This window comes from Haemaphysalis longicornis, unplaced genomic scaffold (genome assembly GCF_048455015.1).
Source record: "Haemaphysalis longicornis isolate Haplotype H1 unplaced genomic scaffold, Haemaphysalis longicornis Haplotype H1 scaffold_8, whole genome shotgun sequence".
NCBI classification, from domain to species: Eukaryota; Metazoa; Arthropoda; class Arachnida; order Ixodida; family Ixodidae; genus Haemaphysalis; species Haemaphysalis longicornis.
The window spans coordinates 117,586,654-117,592,144 of NW_027526445.1; the positions used below are offsets into that span (position 1 = coordinate 117,586,654).

Consider the following 5,491-nt stretch of genomic DNA (forward strand, 5'->3'; position numbering starts at 1 on the left):
CTGCACAGCAGCCCGCGGCTTTGAAATTGTCTTGCGCCACAGTGACGGTTGGCGTAAGCGACGACGTTGTCTTACGTAACCCTGTTTGTCAAGCATACCCCATGTTTCACGAAACGATTACTTCCTACCATAACAAAAACGAGGTAGAAGCAAATACGGTCAAAAACAAAGAAAAGGCGGACAACGGCCCGCGGCTGGCAATGGTAACGCCATCTGGGAGGACTGACGGCAATCAAGGCTGTAGAGTCTAATGACGCACTTTAAGTTCGTGTGAATACCCGCCCTCATGACTTCATGGCAGCATCACAAAAACACGATTTCGCGGGAGAATGAAAATTTTAACCAAAACTGATTGATTTGCCAGTAATTACGGCATCGTTTGCTGCCAGAAAAGCGCTGCGGGCGCTATAAAACACGAAATTTTTCGAATAAACCAAACTCGTATTTTGTCTGCCTAGTCCGTTTAAGGCATGAAAAAGACCGTAACTATTTTTTTGCGTACCAAATAAATTGCAGGCCCGTGAAGGTATCGGGTCGGTTTTTTTTCGTAAAATGATAGTTACCATCCCTCCGCACCCTTTTAAACTTGTATCAAAATCAATTCTAGAATTTCCGGGGTTTAATGAATAAAATCTGGCTGCTACGTGTTTTGAGAACAGCCATACTATTTTTTGCGCCAGTCAGTTTATCGAATCAATTGTTTTTCGATGAGAAGCATCTCATGCTCGGGCTGTGTCCCTCCCTCCCTTGTTGTTGTCCGCCTTCCGCACTCTACTGCGCACGCGCGTCTCTTCAGCCCCGTCAGCGTGTGGCTGACGTAAGCGCAGTACACTATAAAAAGAAATAGTTAGGTGGCGCCCGGTTTCGATCCCACGGCTCTCTGGCCGCAACGGGAGGTACGTGGCGCTCTTCCCACTGCGCTACAAACCGGGACGGGAGCATGTGCTACGAACGCGCCTAATGTCCTTCACGCATTCAAACTACGTCAAGAAACTACCGATACAACGAAGGCACGCGAAGCTGAACGTCAACGGAAACGACGAACTGAAAACTTTAGTGGAGGATGTTGAATTTCCCGCGGGAAAGCTGTGGTGGGAAGCGCCACGCGCCTTGCAGCTCAACCAGAGAAGAGGATGAAGAGGGCGGGCAGCGGGGTAGGAGCGTGAGCACGCAATAAAGAAAGACGAGAACCAGCAGGTAACGCGGATGTCGGTCTCTTCGCTGTCTCTACATTTTTCTACATTTCTCTACATTTCTTTGTTTCTACATGGGGGTTCACACTACGTTCCCATTCGTGCTCCTATAAATGAAACAACATAACGGCAGCACAATGGAACCTACACGGAACCCCCATGATGCTTCGCATCCTCCTGATGGTTCCCCACGGGAAGATGGTGTAATTTTTTTAGCATATATATTGCTTATACAAATGTCTCAGAACAAACTTTCGGATTTTTCGAAATTTCACTCGTAACCACGTTCAAATAACATCTGGGCTTGAACAGTATCTCTCAACCGTGTAAAGTGCTTGAATTGGTTTCTCCTTCAAAGATGGTGAAACGGTTGGAGCCATTCAACCCGTTTTTACGCGAAACTTAAGTTCCCGTGATTCAATCCGCTCTGAGCATATTGCATTGCCGCAGCTGCGACCGTCCGAGGTACGTGCAGATGATACAGGCACGGAAGCTGGAGAGAGCGACGTTGCTGGATTCGGCTTCCCGTATTTTCCAGTAAACCTAAAACGCTTCTGTTGTATCAAGAAAAAGTCGTGAGCGACTGCCGAGAGAGGCAAGAAAGCAGAGCACGCTGCGACGTTTCGTAGCGTCCTTGAAAAAAACGGGGACAAGCGTCTCTACGATTCCGGATTGATAAGAACAAGTTGGCGTATAGACGACGACCGAAAAGAAGGGCTTCGTGTGCGGGGCCTGTGGCGCAACGGATAACGCGTCTGACTACGGATCAGAAGATTCCAGGTTCGAATCCTGGCAGGCTCGCTTCGTTTTTGTCTAAACGCTTTCTTTAAATGCCTTCTTTCCTTTTTTTTTTTAAGTTGTGCACTAACAACTTGAAGTTGCTATTAGCGTAAATGTTGAAAGCCGTGTTCCAAATGCATACAGAAAGGCGTCTACTTTTGTTGTAACTTTTAATGGCCTGAAATGTACAATGGTAGCGTTGAATACCAATATTTCTTGAACGCGCTCGTGCAAGGGTTGATGCGCACTGCAGTAGAGGGAAGAAGCGAAGCCGGTATGCGATGGCGTGACATTAGGCCAAGCGTTGTGAACCGGTACCCAAAACTCGACGTTCAGTGAATGTGACGTTGCTTGGCACGTCACAAGGCTGAACTTGAAGGGTACTTAGCATGAGGTTACCTAACACAGGGCGTTAGGCCTAACGACGCGCTTTGAAGCCTAACGTCATCAAATGGTACCCACTATAGAACAAAGTACTCAGCACTTCAGACTGAGGCTTCTGTGTCACGCTGTAAAACCTCAAAGCAAGACGCTAGGCCTAAGCTCCGGTGTTGTGGAACATACCCGGCCGTTACTCGTGTGAATGTAACAAACTGATGCGTACGGAAACGGTTAAACCTCGATTGATGATTGATTGATTGCAGGGTTTAACGCGCCGACGCAACGCAGGCGATGAGGCGCGCTGTAGTGGAGGGCTCCGGATTAATTTTGACCACCTGGGGATCTTTAACGTGCGCCGAAATCTCGTACACACGGGCGTGTTTGCTTTTCGCCTCCATCAGAAAGGCGGCCGCCGCGGCCGGGAATCGAACCCGCGTCCTCGTGCTCAGTAGCACAACGCCTTAGCCAGTGAGCTAAACGGTTAAACAAATACACCCCAGTGGGGTATTAGAAAACGCTCTACAAAGAGGAATGTATGCTTCCGCAGCGCGTGTTGCTACAGGCGGTATTGGAGCACGCACTAAAGGATCGATCAATCAATCAATCAGTCAATCAATCAGCCAATCAATCAATCAGTCAATCAAACAATTATTTAAGGGGTAAGATATCTCCCAGCAAGTTTCAATAGTAACCGTTCAGTCTAACATATTTCAAATCTATTTTATTCTTTGCGCGCACGAGAAAGCTCAGAACGGATACCATTTCTCAATCGGCATCAGCATGACGCCATCTACTCCTCCTGGCCCCAAACTGCCGACGTGAGGGCACCGTGACATCGCCAACGCGCTGGCTGTGGCTGGCGTGCACTGCCCCGCCGTGTGTACACCTCACGGTTTTAGGACTGACGTCATGCTGTCCGGCTCATGGAGCTGGTAGACACCTCGGCCGGTGTGGGCGCGCGAGCGCGTGCGCGTCCACACCAACAGTGGTGCGACGAGAACGGTGACGTCACGAGCATCCTCCTGCCACAGCGGCCGCCTCGGTGTTCGTTTAGTCGAAACCGAAACTGGCACGAATAAACGAGGCCGTGTATAATCATTTACGCTGCTTTGGTCCGCCTAACGTGCCGTTTTATGATTAGTGGGCTCGTATAGGTATTGGTAGTCCCGGGAATAAGGTAGCCCGGGAGATAATGGAGGGAACCCCAGTAAGGTAGCGCGGGAGATAATTGAGGTAACCGAGATCGCCATGCTGCAAGATCACTGCGTAAGTGTCCCATCCATAGCGCTATCAGAAAAAGAATTGAGGTTTCTACAGAGACCCTGCACGCGTCCATAATTATCTTCGCTAATGCTCACAGCTGATTCAAGTTCGCCACGTGTTCTTTTCTTTGATTTTTCCTATATAAATGCGTTTTTTCCTTGCAATAAATGTTGTTGAAAGTCAGCGCCTGTGGTGCAACGTTCTTCTTTGTCCTTCGTGTGTCTGCGCTGTAAACATTTAAACGTTCAACTCGATCGCGGGTAACCCACGTTGGCACAGTTAAACATTACCGTAATTTTCTTCTTTTTTTTTCTTGTTCCGTACCCTCTCCTCAGAGACAAACAAAAGTGCCTCACTGGTAAAGACGTTTTTACTCAGCTTCCGGTGCCTTCCGGTCGATCTCTCGTCGCTCAACTTCAGTTCTTGTGAGGCTGAGGGCCTTTGATATTTTTCTCCGTCGCGGGGACTTCAGCGCGCACCCTCTCGACATGGGTATTTCGAGCACAACACGAAGTTACAATTTGCGTAGGAAAGCTTTTCCTTTAGTCATAACTTATATCACCGGATACTCGCGGCCGACTGTTTATCATTTCCCTCTCAATCAAGAGGGGCTTGGACTTGGTTCCAAAACCTTCCAAGCTGGCACAAGCAACGTTTTTCATATCTGTGCTCGTCCGCGTGTGCGGCGTGATACCGCAGAAAGCCACACTGCAATGCACACACGCTGATGTACAGTCGTGTGCAAATTAAACGCGGAGACGAACCAGAACATGCAAAATTGAATAATGCTGTTCATGGAAGCCCAATAAGGTCGCGCTCTCGGTATTTTTGGAAAGCCATATTCCCGCGAACCATGTTTTGGGTTTGTTTGTTTATGCTTTGTTTTTGCCGACTGGCTGCGCCGGGCTATGTTATCTGTGTTATCCGTGGGCCAAGTGAAGCGCTTGTTCCGTTCTTTATGCCGCACGTTTTATCTCCTTTGATAGGAAGAGTGTATCAAACTAACGTCACCGGCCTAGAATAACCTTCTTTGACCGACAGGGTTCCGAATGCAATTCGACTGTTTTAGAAGCCCTCCCGCTGAGAGGTAAATGCCCGCAGAGCAGACACCACGGTATCCGACTCGCTGACGCTCGCCTGCGCACGTCACTTTGTTGACTTCTGCTTCGCCGCCTGTGTATTCTTTGAGCCGTTAGGGGAGCGCAACTTCGCTCCAATAAATTTCTTTTCCCTTAATGACAACTGCGTCGTCTTTGGCTTCGTGAAAATATTTCCAAATTTTGTTACTGTAATTATCGCCACGCGTCAATTTGACCTGCTCGGAAAGAAATCACGCTATTTGTGTGTTCTAATTCAATATTTTGTGATCGCGATTCATTTTTGCGTGACGATACACACGGTCCCGCGCGAATGGCGACGGGCACGCCGAGAAAATGTACTTACTTTACAATACACTATCGACTGCTGTCGCTATGGGAATCTTAATTTAAAATCCATTGGTGGATCTTCCAGAATGCGCGCGGCCCCATATCCCTTTGCAAATTTAATTGAAGCCCCGCCCTATGCGCGCGCCTTGCTCCGTCTTAGCGGTCACCCTTGTTCCTTTTATCTGCGGCATTGGCTGCCTGTCGCTGCTTTTGTTGTGCACCAGTATCGGCGGTTCGTAGCCGTCATTCACATTCCTTTCTATTTGGCCGCCCGCTCGGCGCTGCACTCACGCCGCACTACAATTTAAAGGGACCCTGAAACACTTTCGATAAACGCTTTCACTCTTTCCTTCGCGTCTGGAAGGACTGCAAAAGTTATAGTTATTGCCCGCACGGAGCGGCACAGCGTGATTTGCTCGTCGCACCAGATACGGCTTCCGTTTCTGC

General features: G+C 48.8%; 1 non-coding gene across 1 annotated transcript; it reads left to right on the forward strand.

Moving 5' to 3' along the window:
- The first annotated feature begins 1,921 nt into the window (after positions 1–1,921).
- Trnar-acg (transfer RNA arginine (anticodon ACG)) lies at positions 1,922–1,994 on the forward strand. Its single transcript has one exon. It is a non-coding gene; the product is annotated as a tRNA-Arg (tRNA).
- The last annotated feature ends 3,497 nt before the right edge of the window (positions 1,995–5,491 follow it).